The sequence below is a fragment of the Pteropus alecto genome, unplaced genomic scaffold (genome assembly GCF_000325575.1).
Source record: "Pteropus alecto unplaced genomic scaffold, ASM32557v1 scaffold161, whole genome shotgun sequence".
Lineage (NCBI taxonomy): Eukaryota > Metazoa > Chordata > Mammalia > Chiroptera > Pteropodidae > Pteropus > Pteropus alecto.
Genome location: NW_006432943.1, coordinates 8,212,922 through 8,235,429, shown reverse-complemented (window position 1 = coordinate 8,235,429; position 22,508 = coordinate 8,212,922). Strand labels below are relative to the sequence as shown.

Sequence of the window (22,508 nt, the reverse complement as noted above, 5' to 3'; positions counted from 1 at the left end):
GAATGCCGAATTTTTTTTCGAAAAGTAATGGCAGAGGTGAAGGGGTAAAAGGGAGGTACCTCTTTTGTGAGTCAGTTTAGCAAAAGAGAGGAAATGGTGAGGTGACATTAAATCGTTCCTAGAAATATATTCTGAGTACTAAAGGGGCATGTTGGTACCCTCGAAGAACTGGGGCTCCCAGTTCTTACTTAGTAAACCTTCTGGTTGTACCTTAGGGCAACGTCCTTAATGTTTTTATATTTACTTTCTATTGATAGGAACTTCTTAAGGTCGTGGTGCCCTTGGATTCCCATTAAGGTGGATGACGGAAAGTTCTTTGATATTTACTTAGTGTGCACAGCATACCAGGAACCTTACAACAGATACACGGAGCACGCCGGCCTCTAGCTGGGCCTGACTAGGGAAGCCTTCCTGTAGGCTAATTCTCTGCTGGTTCCAACTTCTGGAGTTCCTAGGGTTATAACTTTCTTCAGCCAACATCTAGATTATTGGCTATGGAAGTGTGTTTATACAATACAGGCTGAATCAGTTACACATTGAATAAGGTACACTTTGCTTATTGGAATATCCTTGGAACAATTTAATTTTATTTTGCCCAAAAAGAAACTTGCTCAGACACATTTCTCTCTGATCCAAACCTCTTACCCCCTCTCTGTTGTTGTAAACCCTCTATTATAAACCCTCTCTGGGGAAATTCTGCATTTTGTTTTGAAGGTATTTTTTCTTCTAGATATGGCAACATCTGGGAATATGACATCGGAAACAAGCAGCAAAATTTGAATCTATATATGGCTACTCACACATCGTGTGTCTCCTAAGGCAGGATTTTCTAGTTAAATCTCTATCTAACTAAGACAATAATATCAAGTATAGAGCTAGTTTAGCCAAACAAGAAAAATAAGAATGGAAGCAGTGCTCAGGATATGGGAATACTTAAAATTTTGTGGAGACAAAATGAAAATCTAATGGTGTGTTAGCTGGGAGTTTTAGTTTCCTGGGAGTTTTAGTTATTCATGAATCCCAGGGGGACAACCTGTGACATGCTAAGTAGCCTCTAAAGGGGTTATGGTCCAGATTAAAAATATTTTCTTTTTGCCAGAGCTTTAGTGGTCTTCATATTTTATACCTTTTTTTATTATTAAATTTTTATACTGTAAAAGAATTTAGTATAACGGTAACATTCATTTCAGGCAAGATTTAGTCACATGTCACAAATACTATGAAACATACAACATTAGAAATTTAAGTTCTTCTTAAAACAATCACTGTTGAATACCAACTAAGGGCCTAATCCATGTGCTATCAATCATTCTAGCAACTTGTGTAAGTAAATACTTAATTGCAGAAAAAAAAGTGTAAGTAAATACTTAATTGCAGAAAAAAAACAAAAACAGGGAGAAGGGAGAATTCCCAGCATATGGAGTGGGAGGCAGTGCTACAGTGTGAAAGTCTAACGTTCCCTCCATACTTTCCTAGCCCCCACCCTGTCATATGTCTGATGCAGGAAACTCCTCTATAATATCTAGGACAGAGGCTCATTCAGCTTCTCCTTACATAGTCTCAGGGTCAGGGAGCTCAGTATCTGAAAAGTCAGCTCATAACTTATTTGCATGGCTCTAGCTGTTAGAGAGTTCAAACGATGAGCCCTCAATTCTCTGCTTTAAGTCACCATACTCTTTGCCAAGGCAAGCTGTTATTTTATGCTGTCAGATTTTATGAACACACGTACATAGTTCACACAAAGCATCTTCTGTGGACTGTTAGTATTTTAGTAGAATTGTGATATAACAAGGAGTCATATAGCAACATTACACAAGAAACGTCTTACCTGTTTTGTTAACATCTCCTTCTCTTGCTCTGATAAAATGCCCTCAGGTGATCCTGGGGACATACTATAGTTGGGCAGATTGGCATGGAGAAAAATCAGATAGGACTTTATTGGAAGTCACTCATTCAACCCTGAATTTCATCTTCAACTTCCATTTGGCTCCTCTTGTTGATGGTAAGGAAAAAGGCCATACCTAGGTTTCAAGTAAGGGTATATCTGAGAGGAGGGCTGGGAGAATAGTTGGTCACTCAGTTACAGCTGTCACTGGCCATGCTGTGTCCTCCTCACTACTGAGAAAATGGGAGCAAGAGCAGCACACTATCACTTTTACTTAGAAAGCCACTTATATAATCATATAATCCGGAGCTGGAAGACCAGCCCCAATATTTTACAGATAGGAAAATAGATTTAATAGTCTTTGACAGAATATCTACCAGACTTGCAAACTTAAATGACTATAGGACCAAAGAAGAAACACAGATGAATGAAGTGGGCAAGGCACAAGATGTAAATAGCCCTTTTTCAAAGAACACAATAGGGAGTGCTGAGGACTAGGGAAAACTGGAGGACTCACGCCCAATCTAAAAGAGGCAGCTGATTCTCAACTCTAATGGGTTACTACTATGAAGGAATGTAGACCCAGTGCTGCCAGAAATCTGAATTTTTATGCGAATGATCCTAAATGATTAACTGTTCAAACCGAAAGCACTTTGTGGACTAACATAGTGCAGGCCAACCGAAACAAGCCTGAGAGCCAAATTCTGTTTGCAGATGCTGGTGTACGGCTTGGGGAGCTAGTGGGTAGCTCGTGTCCTGAGTAAGGGCATTAAAGAGTCGGACTGTGAGCGGATCCAGATGGTTTTCGGCAGTTGGCCTTTGCCCATTCCTCCCCCTTCTCTAGAATAGATTGCATTAAGCTTTGTGTCGACCCTAGAGAAATGCCTGGTTGTTCTCTGAGATCGATTGACCTTATCAGGGTGCAAAGTAAGAAGCCAGCTGAGACTGGGAGAGTAGGGGAATGAACCCAGAATCAGCAGTAAAACAATAGGAACACAGGAGACCACAGAAAGGTCAAGCACATTTAAAGATATGTCTAAATTTCTCTTGTTGCATTTTTTTTTCTTTTTCCTAAAAAAGCCCTTTTCTTAGTGCATCTTGCAAGTACCATCTTCAACCAAGAGTGTAGTTAATGGATTTGCAATCAGTTCTCTTTAGTCTTCTGGAACACGATAACTGGTAGTTACCTTTAATTTCAACTGACATGTGCACTTCAGGGGATCAGATGGGAAAAGTGCCTGACAGGAACACAGGGGAAGTTCAGTCCTGATTGGAAAGGAATGATTTATGCCAATCGATGCCGAAATGCAGCATGTTTCTATTTAAGAGGACCTGCTAGAGGAATGCAGCTTTTGTGCCTCTCCTCATTTATCACGGTGTTTACAAATCTTGTTTGAAGTTGAAAGTAAATCATCATCCTGCTGCTTGTGGCTGTTTTACAGCTAAGAGTTTTAGAGGTGATGGAGCATGAGTCTATCAATGGAGTCATGTGGCAGAGTGAAGGGAAAGGGGCCTGTGGAGAGGCACCCATGGTATGTATGACACTTAATGTAGGAAAGGGGCCAATGGCCAAGTCCTGAAAGAGGGTGAGCACTTCTTCGAAATAATTATTGTCCCAGTTGAATGGTATCGCTACATAAAGTACAGAACTAACTGGGATTTGGAGTTTTGATCAGATGATAGCATCAAAAAACAGTCTGGTCCCTCAGTTTCAAGGTCATATATAAAATGTGAGTGGTGCATCAAATAAGGAAGATAAGGCCTTCACCTCATGGAACCTCCTGTTAATCGAATTCTCAGGCTTCATGGTCATCACATCTGGGCATATTTATTGTAGAGTAGAGAAGACTCAGAAGGGTTGTGTCTCCCTTTCAGTATGTCAAAGATCATGATATGAAAGCAGGATTAGACACCAGAGGACAGGTAGAGGCTAAAGGGGGCAGAAATCAGATTTGACATTAGAAAGAATTTTCTAATAATTAGAGTTGTTTGCAAATAGAAGAGGCCTTGAGTCCGGGCTGAGCAATGGCGTGGAAGTGATGTTCTAAAAGATCCAGTCATCCTATGGGGCTGAGGAAGTTTCCATTCTACTCTAACCTTGAGATTCTGTGATTCTAATGATCTGGTTTGGAATCCTGAAAGGACCAACCCTCCTGCATTTCCTGCTTCCTGGATTATAAACCATGTTCTAAAACCAATAATTCAGCTTTTTTATCTACCAGTTGGGGTTCCCTCATACAGAAATCAATATATGACTAATATCGAAGTTAAATAGGAAATATAAGCAATATGAAATGTGAGGAAATCTCAGAAGTCAAAGTTAAGTGAATACATATTTAAAAATCATGTTACTTCCTAGTTAAAAGCTGGATCAGATTGATTTGTGTTTTATCTAAATAAATACAACTAGTGGTTAAAATCCCAGACTCTGGAGCCAGATTGCCTGTGTTTAAGTCCTAGTTCTGTCTTAGAGTAGACCTTGAGAAAATCATTTAAGCTTTTAGTGTCTCTGTTTCGTCATCTATGAAATGGAGTTAATGATAGTACCCACCTCACAAAATTTGTGGGAAGAGAGCATATAAAACATTTAGATCTGAGCATGGCGCAGAGTATGCGATCAACTGTGCCAGCTGCCACTGCTGATGTTATTGTTACATAGCAAAATGATAGGCTGTGTTTCAGAGCTGACATGATAGACTCCATTTTACTTTTTTCCCTCAGGAATTTATTCCAATAATAGCCCATTTGGTGTTTGAATGGTATATAAATATTTTAACTGAATGTTTTCTTGTTCAAGCTGGTGATATTATGAAGACTTTTTGTCAGAATGATGATACATTTAATAAAAAGATTAAAAGAAGTTTGTTATCTAAGGAAATTTACCTTTGACTAGTCAGGTATTTTTCAGACTTCAACCTTATAGACCCGTATTAATATGTTTGACTACTTAACAGCATTACAGAAATGTGATTGAGCCAGTTAAGGATCTTTCGTTTGCTAATTATCAAAGAATTTGGTTCTCTAAGATGTAGTCTCAGCTCTTATGGTACATTCTGAGTTACAGAAATTGGCCCACATTTATTATATTTTTTTTTTAAACCAGGAATTAACACATAGAATCTTAATTAAAATATGATAGCTAAATATAAGATACCTGGGTAATCCGAAAGAATGCTAATTATTTAGCACTAAAATATGAACTGTTAGAATGGCAATTTGAAGCTAATAAACACATGTGTTTATATACATACATTGTATTTTGCATGTATATACATATTTGTATACATGTATATTTTATTACCCTATCCTCAAATATATCTTCACAGTAGTATAATTAGAGCTGAATTTAGGAACCAGATGTTGGAAAGCATGGAAAGTTGATTGTCACGAACACAAATGTTACACATAAGCAGTTACTAAGTTAAAAGAAGGTTTATGCAATGGACATTCATTCCTCAAATATTTTTTGATTCTCTACAATATGCAGGGCTACCTGTTTATCAATAATACTGATATGAGGACTTAATTCTTTAAAATCTTTTAACTTTGTATTTGAAAATAGTTTCAAAATTTTAAGAAAGTTGTAAGAATAAGAATCGTTCGCAGAACACACATGCATCCTTTACCCAGATGCCTTTCTACCCTCTTTGCTTTATCACATGTGCTATCGAGCTATAATATTTTTTGAACCACTGAAGGGTAAACTACAGCATGGTCCTTTTATTTCCAAATATTTCAGTGTGTATTTCCTAAGAATAAGGATATTCTCTTTCATAACTATAGTACAATTATCGACTCTAGTAATTTGAACATGGATACTTTACTGTCTGTACTTCCATTTTATCAACTGACACAATTATTTTCTTTATAGCATATTTCTTCCTTCCAGTACAAGAGCCAGTCCTGGGCTAGGCAATTAATTATGTCTTTTTAGCCTCTTTTAACATGGGACATGTTGGCGGGGGAGGGGCGGGGGCGGGCATTGGGAAGCAGCAGCCAGATTTGGCAACTGAGAGGGAGCAGTTTGGACAACCACGAACTCCAAAGCCTGACTGCAGGGGGTTAAGAAATGTAAGTGGAAAAGGCGGCAGAGGCTGAGAGGGCATAGGGATCACTGGATATGTCCAGCTGTATAGGCAGTGAGAAGATGGGATGCGGGGTCACCAGGCACCCCAGTTGCGAGGGGCCCCACGACTGTCTTCTTGCATAACTCTCGGTCTTTCATCCTAGTGTGGAGGTATTTCTCCACTCTATAATGAATCTTTTAAATCATTCAACAGTCACTTCTACCCCAGAAATAGACAAAAGAATGAAAGGGCACTTTTTCCTGGGTCAGCCCTCAAGCTTCATAGCTGAGGTTCTGCCAGAGATGGCACCTTATCAGCACTACTGTGTGATCCGAAGGAACTAGGATGACTCAAATTAAATTCCTCAAGCATTTAGCCCTCAAGAGGGAATGCAAAAACACAAAGCAGCACCTCAGAATGGAAAGAGTACAGAAAAGTGAAGCTGACTTCAGTAGGATTTTTGTGGTTTTCTTCTTTGTTTTTCCATTTTCATCTCCAAGAGCCTCTTATTGCCAAATACTTTTTTTAAAGCCTCCTATCAATCAGAGGCAGAGTTTTGGCAGTGTTGAGAGCCTCACGCTCGGCCAACACCGTCCGTCACCAGGAAGTTATGCCCTACAGGTGCCACACAGGTGATCTGACTTGCAGGTGTGGGCACCAGAGGACGTTAGACAATGCTTCCAAAGGCTCACTTTGGACAAGCCAAACTGGCTTACACTAAATACAATAAAACACAGTACGAGGAAGCATTGCTAATAACAATTATTTTTATACACTTTCCTGATCCCCAAGCCACCACCTTTGCATTAAAACAAACTTGAGACATTGAGCCTTGAAGGTTATTTATTTATTTGTATAAGTGAAGCTTTATTTTCTCGCCTCCATTCTTTCTTTTTCCTCCCATCTTAGATGGGATATAGGTCCCAGTTGCCTAAACAATATATTACAGTGTTTTGTTTAGGTCTGATATAATATGGATCTCCTTACTTTTTTTTTTAATATCCTATTTAGTTTGGAGCAACTGTAGACTGAAGAATTTTCATAGGGGCGCTCCTGTATTTGATGTCAAAATTTTATGCTTTTTACCCCCTAAAAGTTTCTTCTTTGTGAATTTGTAGTTTAGAGGATAACTACATCAGAATGAATTCATCTAGTACAAGACCAGTTTTCAGAACTGCAGTTCCTGTGCTCACTCTCTTTTCCTGGAGTCGGTTCTTACCCAAATGTCAATAAAATGGCAGCTCTCAGCAAGGGAACATTCTTGATTCCTGAGACAGGGAACTAAGCCAGGCACTTGTACATTTGTTTTCAAATGAACTGGTTCTTATGTTGTAAATATTTAACTATACACCATAGTATTCCTACCAAAGTTTCCACTAGGTTTTCAGCTAATTCCATTTCCCACAGGCAGAAAGGATCTCTCGCTTTCCAGAACCCTCTTTAAGCAAATATAGACTATATTCCAGGGAGTTTGATTTGAGAAGAAACAAATAATGGGATCTAGAAGGCATATTTTTCCCTTGGTTGAGAACTAAATCTGCCAACAAGGGATGATGGACGTAATCGTAAATCTTATTATTGGTTCTGAATGTTTTTATCATTTCCTATGCTGTCTTTGCTAAAATTGTGGGTAGTGATAGCTAAAAGGAAAGGGGTTTTTTCCTTCTCAGTTTGTGGTTTTGAGAATCAGACGGAGGGACATTAGCTATTAAAGCTTCTGAAGAGAGCCAGGTGATCTTATCTCTATAATGAAGTTGACTTGAGTCAGCTTTCCTCTAACCTCTGCGTTGTCTGGGTTCTTGAACATTCAGTTCTCACTGGCATTTGCTTTCTGGACAGAAGATTTTGATTTACAACGCAGCTCTGTTTACTCTTTTAATGATATATTTGTTTATTTTAAAGGATAGAGCTCTTCGTAAGACATATTTTATGCTTTGGACATATTTTGTGATTCTTCTTTTAAATGTGGGATATTTTGCCTTCAGGAAATGGTTTGTGGTTTTTGCTTTTCCTTTCCTTTTCTTTTCTTTTTCCTTCCTGCCTTCCTTCCTTCCTTCCTTCTTCCCTCCCTTCTTACTTCCCTTCCTCCCTCCCTATAACATGTATTTCCTGTTGTCCCAAAACTGTGGACAGCAAGGCAAGAAGTCAACCAAAGTCCGAATGTCTAAGCTTATCACTCAGTATGCCACCTTTCAGAGTGTCTGATGGCACTTGGACCACCAAAGATTGCTAAGGTCAAAGACCATATGTATGAGTCAAATTGGAAACTACCTGGCAGAGCCAGTCTGTCTGCCTGGTCACTTAGCAGTTTAGAAAACTTGACTCCTAACTAGAAAGCTAATTGCCAGGGGCCCAAGGAAAGCACTGGGCTCCTGCTCAGAAACCTTCATTTACTCTGGGCCCAAATGATGACCTGGGTCTTTTCAAGAGTTAGCAAGAGCATTCTATGTTTTACTCATCTAATTCACACAAATGTTTCTTTTAAGAATGATAATACTTTAAAAATTATTATTTAGTTGAATATTTCTTTTAAAAAGTCCCCTCTTTTCTGATATCTAACAAACCTGGTAGAGCTACTTTCTTTCAATATTAATTATTACTCTTCAAAATCTTTTTTCTGCTTCTTTCCTGTTGAGCTTCAGATTTGCATGAAACACCAAAAATTTTTTTTTGCAGGGTGAGCTGAGAGTATGGAACTGAACGAATGCTCTTGGAATTTGAAATAAGAGACCTTAGGAGGGGCGAAAAAAGAGCAAATAAATTTCCTGCACCCTCAGATGTACTGTAACTGAGAACTCTATGTTTTCTTTCTAAATCATTCAGTGGAGAGAGTTTTAGTCCAGTTATAAAAACCTCGTTTAGTTTTGTTTTTAATCCCCAGCATGTTAGTATTTGCAATTTATGTACATAGATTTTAAATTTAGGTTATTTCAATTTTTCTAACCAAATATTTTTAATACATCTATTAATGTTGGAAAGAAATAGATATTCTAAAAGAGTTACTCAGTATTTTTAACACATAAATGAAATTATCACAGAACCTTCACTTCACCTTTCCCCTTTATTTCTCATTAGAATGCCAGAGTGAAAAAACACGATTGTAGTCATGCTTGGCATTCAGACATTTCAGCGCACTGTGCTTCTGTCCTCTCGTCTGGGGCCACCTCTCTGTGATCACTGTTTTGTGCTTGCTGATGATAGGGGTTTTCTTCTGGATGCTGTGCCTGCCCTTGGTCTTGTGGCTTTGAAACTGAAGCACTTTGTCTGCAAAAGACAGTATATTACAGCTCCAGGGTTCACCCAGCTAGCTGCCTGCTTTGCTGCTGTAACTTCATTCTTGGGAAGTTTCTGAGTTTCCTGGGAGATGAAGCAGGAGCAACATTTGATCCAGCCTGAGCAATTTCGGAAGGCCTTGAGTCCTGTTTTGTTATTCAGCTTTCCAAGAGTGGGTGTGGGGCATGAGAATGCCCAGCCAGGGCAATTACTACTACATGTCACAAATTGGTACCTTTTGGCCCTCCTCTGCTACGATTAATTTTATAAAGAGTGATTATTGTGGTGTTTTTAAAGTTGGGGCCTTCTTGCAAAACCCAAACAGAAATTAGAATGAAATGTTTGAAATGAATCGGTTTGTTAAAGCATATCTGAACTAAGATGGAGTGTGTATTTTGCATATTTCAGAACTGCCTCTGGTTCTTTTTGGATTTCACGATAATATTGAATATAAGAAAGATTGTTTGAATTAAAGCCAAATGAGACTTGCCAAATTTACAAAAATGTTTGAGGCAGTGTGTAATGGTTTTTAATATTTTTCTGAGTTAAAAAGAATAGCATTTGATTTATCATTTTTACCTTTATGATATGTTGTCCTTCATTAGGCTAATTGCAGTGATATTACAGGTACCCTTGAATTGTATAAGGAGAGTAGAAATATTTTAACGTCAGACTCCTAGTTTATTCAGTGCTTTGGGGATGCATGCAGTCCCATATTAAATGAGATGATCAGCCAAATCTCTGCCTCCCTAGGAGGCCCAAATAATTTCCAGACTATAATGCCAGTATGCTTACAGTTTCAGATTCATCAGCCCTAAAGTAAATTCTAACAGGTGCTATCCAACATTTGGTTTAAAATTTCCTGATGAAAACTATAGGTCTTAAATGTTTTGTTTTCGAAATTTTACTTAGCTACTTAGTTATGCAACTATACCAGAATGAAATATGAGAACATTCTTCTTTTGGGGATATGAGACAAATCTTTCCATTTTCAACATAATCATGCCACCCTCCCCCTCCCTCCCTCCTGCCCTCCCTTCTCTCTTCTTCTACCTCTCTCTCTCTCTGCCCTCCACCCCGAATTCCCTCCCTCACCCTCTATCTATACTTTCTTGAATTACTTAAAGCCCTAATTATTCCACATTGTCTTCAAGATAAAGTCAAGATTTGTACACAATGCAAGGATTTTCTCTCCAGTCCTATACCTGACCAGGGCCTGCTTCCTCTCCTCCTCACTCCAATCACTTGAGCCTCTTCCAGTGTCTTAGCACACCATGCTTTCTCGCCTCCTCCTGCCTTGGCACTTGTTACGTCTTTAGAATGCTTGTCTTCCTCTCCCTAAAGGCTGGTGATTATTTTCATAATATTATATCTCTGTTTACCCCTATAACCAACCGTATCCATTGTAAACTTACTTGTCTTCCTCTTTAGACTCTAAGCAACTGTGCCCTGGGGTGTTTTGAAACTCTGCAGGAGTCAGTTCTTTATGGTTTGAGGATAGAGATGTGTTAGTTATATAGATCTCAAATTGAAACACAAAAGAGTTGTGATGAGGAAGCACTTAGGGCTGTTTCTTCAGGCTAACCCCGAATCATGGAACATGCATGGCTAGGAAATCAAAGAAAAGAAAAAGCATTCCCTCCAAGTTAACAATACTTCTGATGATAAAAATTGACTGTGGAACTTTCTTTCTCTAAATTGAGGTTATTTTAAAACTTGCGTCTTACCTTTATTGAGTTTAGGAGAGGATTGTCTGCTACATTAAAGGTAATCCTACTTGCTTGAACATTAATTGTTGGCACTTAATAAAATTGGTTGAGTTTCACAAATGCTGCTTGCAGCCACATTTCCATTGAAAGGGTGACTTAAAACCATTTTTTCTTAAACTATTCCTTCTTCAATATACCCACCGTCTGTCTCAAATACTACTTACCATTCATGTCCAAGTTGCACCAACAATAAAAGTTTCCAATAACAGTGCTTGCGGTTAAGAAATTGCAATTAAGAAAATGCTAGAATTAAGAAATATAATCTTATTTTAACATGGGTAGAATTACCTAAAGTAGCTATCATTTGTGCAGTCAATGCCAGGCATTTTATCTACATCATCTCTGATCATCACAACAAAACTGATAAGTAGCTGGTATTATCCCTCTTTACAGATGAAGAAATTGAGGCTCAGAGAGGTGAAATGCCTTGATTGGAATCACATAGTAAGTGGTAGATCTGAGAATTAAAATTTGGTTGGTCTGCCCCAAAGCTCCTATTCTCTACTGTATGTTTTTCCTTAATGATAAAAATGTCATTGTTTTCTCAGGCATTGGATGTTATACATATCATTGTAGAATACTATCCTTTGTATGTGCCATGATGACACAGTGGCTGATAGGTCACCAACAGCAGCATTGTCTCATCGTTCTTGAATTTGTGACCATAGACAGAAGAACTTTGAGATTTTAATTCAAACTATTGGATTCTACCCCTAAAGCTAAAATAATTAGCAATTACCAGGCAGATGAGTCTATGATTGTGTTTCCCAGAATTCTATAGACACATCATGGTACGTAGGCCATGTTCACCCATGTTATAGTATTTGTTAGAATCACACCCCTTGGGGGGATACTAGCATGGGCTTTTTCTCTAATATTTTTCTCAGACTTTCTCCTGACTTCCTAACTAGTCCCAGGAGGCAAATTCAGAAGCTTCCGGAGGGCAATGTGCAGGGGGAGATCCTAAGGTTCATGGAAAGCTTAATAAACAATCTAAAATTGGGGACCTGAGTCAGACCCTCTGGAACTGTAGTTTTATTCCTCAAAATAAGATATGACCCAAGAGCCATGTCTTCAGAGACTTCTGGCTAAATTGGTTCTAATATTTTCAAAAAAACCTAAATTTTAGTTCTTATAGTTATGCCAGTGACATGTCTACTGTGTAGAGATTCTATTTAGTATTGTGTTCTCTACTGTTTTTTTTTTATTTTTTGTTTTGATATTTTTCTCTTTTGTTTGTATTCTGTTCATGGTGATGGAGGTGACAAGGATTTAGGAAGAATGCCTGTTTCAAGCTCTCTGAAAGTCAACTGCTGAGGACATTAGCAATCTTTTTATGATTATCCACAAAGCCTATGATTATTGTAGGTTTAAGGGCATATATATTCCTCTGTTTTGCAAAAGTCTTACTACTGCTTTTCATTAACAAAGGTAATTGAGTAGATAGGATATTGACTCCAACCTACAGAAGGCGTAAATATTAGGACCAAATGAATTACTATAATTTGACATGGACAACCTCCCCTTTGTGGCATCTCCTTTCAACTGATTCCACTTCCTTTCTCATATTGGATTACCAGACAGGCCTTTCGAATTAGAAATCCTGCTTTATGATAGATGGGCAGACTGACAGATCTCTATGAAAAGGCATTTAAAATATAAGTATGATTTCCCCAAAGAAATGTAGAAATGGTTTTAAAATTTTTTTAGAAGATTAGATATTAAAAAGTTGTAGAAGATTAGATATTAAAAAGTTGTAGAAGATTAGATATTAAAAGTTGTAGAATTAAAGTTGATGTTAGGAAAGCAGTACAGGAAGGGAGCCTAGACCTTATATTAAAATAGTACTTGGCAAAGTCTTTTGCTATTAGCAATTGAATTGATGATAGATCATTGAGTTTTTCCCTATTTCTGAAATCCGTGGTTTAATGGTGGAAATGGTCTTAAAATCAAAGAAAGCACGGATTGTCATGCACCACTGTGCTTCAGTGAACAGGTTGGACCTCATGAGATTCTTGATGATAGGTTGAGATCAACCAAGAGGGAATTTGGACAATACTCAGTGAATCTTAGGAAGTGGGTGCAGTGGGTACAGACATTGGAATATTCCTAGTTCATAGTGATACTCATTCTTCACTTCACTCAACAAATATTTATTGAGTGTCTATTTGTGCCATGCACAAAACATACCCAAATCCCTACCTTTACTGAGATTATATTCAAGGTAGGGGTATAAGCAATAAACATTAAACATAATCTGTAACTACATCATAAAGAATATTAGAAGATTAGTGCATGGGGAGAAAATGGAGCAGGGTGTCTGGAATTCTAGCGTAGGAAGGAGGGGGACAGGTTGTAATTTTATATAGGAAGATCAGGGTATGCCTCAGTGCAGAAGTGACATTTGAAAGAGGAGAGGGAAGTAGCCATGGGGACACTGAGCAAAGGAAATTTTCTATGCAAACACCCTAAGGCAGGAGCATGCTTGATGAGAAATAGTAAGGAGGCCACTGGGGCTGGTGTAGATTGAGAGAGAAAGAACAGAAGTAGATCAGGTCAAAGAATTGATAGGTGGATGGGGAGGAGTAGATCATATGAGGATTTGTAGACCATTGTAAGGACTTTAGCTTCTTCTTTGAATGAAATGAGGAAATATTGCAGGGCTTTGAGCAGAGGATTGACATGATTTGACTCGTATTTTAAAAGAATCACTCTGGCTCTGAAAAGACTGGAGGTGGAAGATAAGGGCAAAAGCAGAAATTTTCGTGAGAAGGTTATGGCAGTAATCCAGGAGAGAGATGATGATAATTGGACATGGATAATAACAGTGGAGGATGTGTGAGATGCTATTGAATTCTGGACCTATTTTGTAGATTGAAACAATAGCATCTACTGGAAGATTAAATGTGGAGTGAGAGAAAGAAAGGAGTCGGGTTTTATGCTTCCACACCAGATAGATAGAATTGCCATCTACTGAGATAGGGAAGATGACAAAGTGAACAGGTTTCGGGGAGAGGGTTTACATATTTAAAATTGGATATACCTATTGACAACAGGTGAAGGTACTGACTAGGCAGTTGGGTATATGAATCTGGTGCTTGGGAGCTGAGCTGGAGATAACACTTTTGGAGTCTTCAATGCATATATGGTACTTAAAACCATGAAATGTCCCATGGGAAGTCACTAATCTCTGGAATTTCTATCTCTAGAAGCTGCAGCCAATGACATAAGACTCATTCCAATCTTCTGGGCCAGGTTGACCTCACCTTCTATTGTCTTTTGACTATCATAGGACAGCATTAATCATAACGAGGTACACCAATTAGTTTGTTTTGAATTTACTGGATACAAAATATTTCCACACCATGCACAGTTAGAGCTAGAGGTCATCTAATGAAAGTTTCTCATCTTAAAATAAACAAGAGAGGCTCAGGGAAGTTAAATAATTTGCCCAAAATTATAGTAAATGATTATAGCAAAGCCAGGAGTAAACCTTCTAGCTCAGTACCCTTCTTCACACAATCTAGAACACTTATAATTTCATTAGATGGAATACGAAAAGTGAAACATAGGGGTCAAGTCAAAGATCATTTCTGCCACTGTTTCCTTCAGAGCAAAAGTCTAGGTAGTGGAGCTCTCTTATGTGTTAACTTAGGCAGCACTTGCTGCCCTTACCGTTAAAAGCCAGGGTAAAGTTCAGCTGACCCGCTCTCAAAGGGAAAGGTAGAAAGTGACATCCGAGTTTCTCAAGCCAGGTTTTGAATAAATCAGGGCATGATTTTTTTTTTTTATTATAGGAAGTTGGGATGCAGAAGGAATAATTTCCTTCATACAGTAAGTCACAATAAATTGAAAGTAGAGGAGGAAGGAGAAGAAAGAGAATGTGGGCAACTCTGCCATCGGATGATGATTTTGATGGTTCTTGATGATGAGCTGGAGAAGGCTGGAAAGGGCTAAAGGAACATAGAATTGAACAATTTTTATTTGACAATGGATTGCAATTAGACATATACTCTACTTCAATTTGCCCCTGGTTCCAGCTCTTTCTCCGCTATTGGTGAATTATTTAAATTAGCTATTGAGTTCTAATGGATCATTATGTATAATTTGCAAACTGCTATTACACTTAGAGATCATTCATTCAACAGATATTTATGGAGTACTTCCTATATGGCAGGCATAGGAAATGCAGTAATGAATAAGATAGGTGAGGTATTCGTTTTCATAGAATTTACATTCTCATGGGGCACATAGACAGTAAATAAGTAAACCAATTAGTGAAGAAGATAATTCCAGATAGCAATAAGTGCTATGAAGAAAACGGAACAAGGTCATGAGATAGAGAGAGAGATTGGGTGGACTCCTTTAGGTAGGAGGTTCAGAGAGGATCAGGTGACTTTTGAATAAAAACCTAAATAATAAGACGTAGCCTTCCACATGGAGGTGTGGGGCATTCCAGGCAGAGGGAAAAAATCAAGAGCAGGGCCTTGAGGTAGGAACATTTTGGAGATGTTGATAGAAATGAAAGGAAGCCAGTATGGCTGAAGCATAATGAACAAGGTAAGCAAGGGCCACATCATGTAGAGCCTCACAGGCCATATTAAGAAACTGAATTGTAGTCTAAGTGCATCATGAGGCCATTGGAGGATTTAAGCAAGGGAACAATATTGCCAAATTTGTTTCTTTGGAATAACACGGAGATTCCTTTTTGCAGAATAGAGTTTATAAGGCCAAGAGTAGAAGCAGGAAAACCAGTTAGGAAACTATTATATATCCGCAGGATGGTAGCATGGAGATGACTGAATTGATGAGATTTGAGACGGGTTTCAGAGATACTATCAACTGACTTGTTGATGGATTGACTAAAAGGAGTAAGGGAAAGAATAATGACGATGACTGCTGGGTTTTGAGCTGTATAGTTGGGATAATGGGGCCATCGGTTAAGATGGGGAAAACTGGAGAACAGCAAGTTTGGAGGGCAGGGGTAGGTGCGGAGGGTGCTAGGGAATAGCAGAAGCGAGAGTTCTATTTCAAACATAGTATGTTTGATATACCAATCAGATATCTGAGTAAGTAGTTGCATATAAGAGTTTGAAGTCCAAAGGAGAGATCAGAGCTAGAGAAAGTTGAGAGTCATCAACATATAAATAGTATTTAAGGTCACAGGACCTGGTTCATTCAGCAATGAGAGTATAGATAAAGATGTGAACACCAAGCCCTGGGGCACATCAACCTTGGAGGATGAGGATCCAGAAAGGCAAAGGAGAAAAAACCGTCAGTGAGTTGAAAGAGGAAGGCAAAACTCAGGAAGGTGTGGTGTTGTGGGAGTCAAGAAAAGAAAGTGTTTTTTAAAGGAGAGAATATGTCAGCTGTGATGAATGCTGCTGCTGAAGGATCTCATGAGATGATCACTCACCTCATGATCATTGACCTTGGCAAGATATAGAATGATAGTGACTTTGATATAAGCAATTGAAAGGGAATGATAGGGATGAAAGCTGAACTGCAGTGGGTGGGAAAGAGAACAGATGGTGATAAAATGGAGACAAGTGCAGACAATCTATTCACATTTGTGGTTTCTATCACCATATTTAGCTAGGGATTTGGTAATGAAGTAAGACTGTAACCAGTATTGCTAGAAAGACTCTTAATCTTAAGTTTTAGAATGGTGAATTAAAACTAGTATACCTTCCTAGAGATTTTGATCTACTGTGTCTACTTGGGGAGTATTAAGCTTTCATGGAGTCACTCTGATGTTCATACATGCAGCTCTTGATCATTCTTTGACATTAGTTTGTCGGATCTGTTTCCTACAGCAGTACTCAAGTAGGACAAAAGGCAAAAATACTAAAAACCAGCATTTATGGAGCGAGCACTTAGTGTGCTGTTGAGAAGTGATTAGCTCATTTCATCCTTACCTCAAATTATAGAGGCTGTTATAATCCCTTTTTAAGGTCACGTTTTTGAGGTCACATGGTCTCCTCTAAAATCCAGGTAATTAATTTGTAATTGAAATTTTGCAACACAAGTTAAATTTAAGTCGGGAAATACTTGTATTTCAGCAAAATTTTTAATTTTATGTCTCTCCTTTTCTTCTCACCCAAATAACAAAATCCACGTTTAAATGGCAGTTAGGAATTGAATCCCAGGAAGTCTGAAACCCAGGAGCTCCGGGCTCCTGCTGTTCAACCAACATCCTTATTCTTGAGGTATAGAAAGGAGACTCCAAAAAGGAAAAGCAGATGACATTTGATAAAACCAGTGTTGGCATAAAATCACATAAAAGTTATAATGATTAAGCTAGAAATGAAAAATATATTCTGGAAACCTCTACTTAATGGTGTGGTTTTTTCTTAATTTATGTAAGAACCTGTACTTATAGAATGCTAATCCTATGCATCACTCAACATTCTCCCAACAATACCCATTTTTACCCTGCTAATGAATTGCTCCTCAAAATCAAAATAAAATGTCATGCTCATACATTTTCCTTTTGGATACCTTTTTGGTTTTTTTCTCCCTGAAAGCTATTAAAACCAATGGTTGGTTGCTTTTGTTATCTTTAAGGCTGGTTGCTTTTGTTATCTTTAGGTTAGAAAAGCCTAGCACTCGTTGGTGCCCAGGAAGTGCCCTAGACGGGAATTGTTTTTGTTGTTCTGATGTGAAAATAACAACATAGAACACAGACAACGGCACGCAGCATTTTATTATGGGTGACGCAGCTTTAATTGGTATGTAGAGGGCATGCCTGTGGAATTAGTCTTTGGAATATTGGCCAATCAGATCACTTTCAACATTTCTCAATGTTTAGTTTCATCTATAATTAAGTAACAACGATCATTTCCTGGCAGCTAATGACTGGCTAGAAGAGTTAGAAGCCTCATTAGGTTGATAATTTATCACATTCTAAGCTCTTCATCTGCAGTGTTGCAAAAAGAGAAAGCATCTTCAAATTCCAAAATGATTAAAGACAATTTCCAACCATATTTTATGTATGAGCGTTAACTTGTTCTTCAAAGGCCGACTTTGTTATTTTTCCAAGTTAAAAAAAAAAATTGTGTATTATGTAAGCAGGAAAAATGTTTATATGACTTTGATAGAAATGTACTGAACTATGGTAACATGTATACATTCACGCACTACAACAAAAGAATTGATAGGCCATGTTTCCCTTAAGATTCTTTTTGTGACAATTCCACACCCTTTCCAAAAAACAGGCTTGATCATCCATTAGTTCCAGCAATAGCATCCTTATATTCACTCTACAAATATTGATTGAGCACCTACTATGTGTTAGGCACCATTCTAAATGTTGAGGATACAGCAAGGGAATGGGGTCAGACAAAAACCTGTATCCTTACTGAGCTGATATTCTAATCATAATAATTTCTGTCTTCAAAGTTACCTGTCACTAGGCCTGGAAGACTAAAAATTAAATATCTTTAAAGCGATCCAGCTGAAGGGAGAAGAGAGTCCTCACTGGACCATCTTGGCCAACCTACTTCTGACTATCTTCTCATCGATATGGTCATTACATAGTAGCCCTGGCGTCTGCTAATTTGGGGATCACTCACTGATCAACCACATTTCTGAGATAACAATCTTCCTTTTAGTGACAGAAAGTACAGTCTCTTCTCCAAGGGGACCTACTACTTTCCTCTTCCTTTTGGGGTCTGACTGCTGTTCACAAAGGAAATGGTGACTTCAATTTCTTGATGAAAACATTCATTTCTATAGCTTGATGCAGAGACAGTCAGACCTATAATCCAGGCTCTGGAATTCTAGAAATGTGGAACTCAAGGTGCTATGATTCTTCCAAACAACTTCCATCCTGCCTAGACCAGGTCTAAGAGACCTCTGGAGAAATGGAACAATATCTTCCTAAGGGTACCCCCCCCCTTAGATTTTCATCAGAGTTACTGCTGGGAATTCCTCAAAAATCTTTGCCCTTTATATACTCTTCATTTCCTTGGAGCAGAGTAACCTTCAGTACTCAAAAAAACTACATGGCTTCTTCACCACAGGAGCAACTCAAAGTATGAGGTCTCTGGATCTTTAGGCTTGTCAAAAATGCAAAGCAGAACCTCAGGGAGGCTCCTGACATTTGTTTTGTGCTATCACATCAATCCTGGATTTCAGCATCAGAGATACCCACCATTGCCCTGTATAGAACTGGCAGATGTTGGCCCTGGTGCCTTACATGAAAGTTATCCTTCTGGTATCCTAGGTGACTCCCCTGGTTATAGACTATTTATAACTAAGAATTGAGACTACCCAGTTCTTATGCTGCAAAGTCCAATTCCTCAAAATGAATCCTGGGAACTCTTCTTGCCCTGAATATATTTCATAAATGGGCAGAACGTATAATTGATATCCCTTTATTTTATTAGAGTTTTTTTTCTGTAGAAATTCTGGAATTTTAAGATGTTCTTTATTTAACTGCCATATGATAAATATTTGAAGGAACATCCAATTATTTTAAAATCATTTGGTAGACTTCACAGTGCAAAAACATATACACATCCCTATCTGTTTAACAAATACTCCAACCATTAGGAACCCAAGGAGAAACAACTTGGTATTTAACGGACATCCTGTGTAGCTACTTTCATATAAAGTATAGGGACTCAGAGGAGCCTTTTACTTCATCCCTGAAGTTACTAACTTTAAGTCACTTTTCCTAATGTGCCTAGCAATACTATTTGCCTATAATGTCCCAAGAATTATGGTTTTTCAATTCATTCCTGGATGGGAGAAAAGATAGTTCTATAATATACACTTTTATTTAAGTAACTGGGATTTTTCAAAAAAATAAAGGAAAACATCACAGTACTTTTCTGAATGGGCATGCTATGTCATGGAAAGATGGGCTTGGAGGGGTTGAACTAAAACACTTGCAGATGCAGTAGGAAAAGCCTCTGTTTTGCATTGGTTTTCCTAGGTTTAATGAAAACATAAGGATTGAGGGATTGGCCTCACCCTGGAAATATAATCAGGAATGGAACGTTGGTAGCAAAAACTGAGGACAACAGAAGAATCATTATGTATAGGGGAAAGAAAGGTCTCAGAAAAGGGAGGCTATTCTGAATAACTCAGGCTCTTTTTCTCTTTTTCTTGTATGAAATTCAATGTTTCCTTTCTCCTTTTAGCCTCTTCATATAGTGATATTATTTTGAGTAGAAGGATATGCCCAGGTGTATAGAAGCTTTAGAAGCTGATGGCAGCCCCACAGTCACTGGCTCCTCTAGGCAGTGAGAGCTTTGCTAAAGGAGAAACAAACGAGGAAAGAAAATTCTACCCCGAATGACAAATCTATGTGTTGTAAGGATGAAGCCAAGCTTCAGAAGTTGTGGGAATATCCTCGGTGAGAAGTGAGACAAAACTCTTTCAATTGCTTGCATTAGGGAAACACCCTCATCAGTAGGCCTAGGCTCATGAGTCAAAGCCAAGAACTGGAGCTGGGCTAAGTCCATGTGTGTTGAGGGAGTGTGCAAGGTTCTGGGTCAGCGCCTCTTCTACAATGCCTTTCTCCACCCAGGTCTCTAGGTCAGGTCTGGCAAGATTTAATGACTCTGAATCTCTGCAATGAGTGGCATCTGGATAGCTCAAGGGAACTAGGCAATGCCACTCAACACGCACTGGGATTGGAATTTGGGCAGAGAGACTAGGAGCCGGACACCTAGGAGGCTGTCTTCGTGAGGAGGTCAAAGAAAGCTTTTGCCAAGCCTGTTGGGTAAGTCAACAGGAGACTTCAATCTCTACTTTTGTCCATTCTATTTTTTTTAATAGCACTGAATGTATAGACACTTCAAAAATGAACTGTCTGATATTGCATATTTATATTTACCCTTTTAAATAAATATGCAATATTAGACAATTTTTAAGAGATTTTAGATGATTGGTTTATTGGTTGTTAGTTATTTTCAGTACATGGGTTGCCTTTATCCTCTGGGCGTAAGTGTTAATTTAAACAAATTAAAAATATTTTTAGTCAAAATTTTCTTTCAGAGGACCTAGTTTAAGATTAATTATCTAACATTCAATGGGACCAGACCAAGTGGGTTCGACAGTTTAAATAGCAGGAGTCATCCATGAAAGCCCTCCCTTCTCATTTTCTTCTGAGTCTCCATCTGCACAGCTTTAAAATTACCTTAAGGAATAAGGCAACAATAGCTGATTTTTTAAAAAATAAATAAATAAATTCAAAAAGACATAAATGAAACGATCCCTTCTAATCTGTGCTTCCCCTGCAGTCTGACCCTAGGGAATGAGTCTTCCACAGATCAAATCAAGAGACACGTGTGTTTACTACTTCTGAAGACTCTAAAGGTTTTGCCAACTCTAAAAATGACCTAACCTCATGGGGAGGAAGGGGTATTAAGTCATGAACGATATAGACAACCCAGAACTCCCATGGACCCACCTATAAGCCCTGCCTCTTTAGAAAATGAAGTGGGCCTAGAGTCGGGGGAGGGAGGGAAGAGAGAGAGGGAGAAAAAATTGTCATCCCACACATATATTTGTAAGGCAATACCCTTCTAGTAACCAGAAGCCAGATCTTTGAGGGGTCTCAGAAACTACCTTAACTAGGGACCCAAAGAATTGCCAACACCTTTGGTTGGCAACCCGAAGTATGTAACTGGTTCTAGTTATAGTGAGACATTCTTTTTTTTAAATTTAATTAATTAATTAATTAATTAATTAATATATATATTTTTTTATGCCTACAACATCTGGTCTTCCTAGGTGGTCTCCCATTCAAGAACTAACCAGGCCCGACCCTGCTTAGCTTCTGAGATCAGACAGGAATTAAATTTATTGAGGCAACATTGGTTAACAACATTATATAATTTTCAGGTATACAATATTATAATATGACATCTGCATATTCTATTGTGTGTTTACCACCCAAAGTCTAGTCTCCTTCCTTCACCATATATTTGACCCCCTTTCTCCTTTTCATCCACCCCGATCCTCCATCCTCTCTAGTAACTACCATTCTGTTGTTTGAATATTTTAGTTTGTTTTTGTTTGTTTTGTTAGTTTGTTACTTTTTGTTTTAAGTCCTACATATGAGAGAAATCATATGGTTCTTGTCCTTTTGCATCTGACTTATTTCACTTAGCATGATACTCTCAAAATCAATCCACCTTCTTTATCCAGTCATCCATCAAAGGATATTTAGGTTGTTTCCATGCCTTGGCTATTATAAATAATGCTATAATGAACATAGGGGTACATATATTTTTACAAATAAGTGTCTTCAAGTTTTTCAGGTACCTACCCAGAAGAGGAATTGCTGGGTCATATGGAAGTTCTATTCTTAATTTTCTGAGGAACCTCCAAACTGTTTTCCATAGTGACTACACCAATTTAAATTCCCACCAATTGTGTGTAGGGGTTTAGGGAGACATTCTAAATAACTCCAAACAGAAGCCTGTTGTCATTTACTGAGTACCTAACAAATCTGGTATAATTAACTCCATGATCCCTCCTCTTGAGGGATATGCATTT

The 22,508-nt window shown here is 38.2% G+C and overlaps 1 long non-coding RNA gene across 1 annotated transcript in view; it reads left to right on the top strand.

Moving 5' to 3' along the window:
- LOC112476321 overlaps window positions 1–5,831 on the top strand; it is a 28,532-nt gene extending 22,701 nt beyond the window's left edge. Inside the window, exon 4 of the long non-coding RNA XR_003045024.1 lies at window positions 258–5,831. This is a non-coding gene — a long non-coding RNA (uncharacterized LOC112476321). The remainder of the gene's footprint in view (window positions 1–257) is intronic.
- The last annotated feature ends 16,677 nt before the right edge of the window (window positions 5,832–22,508 follow it).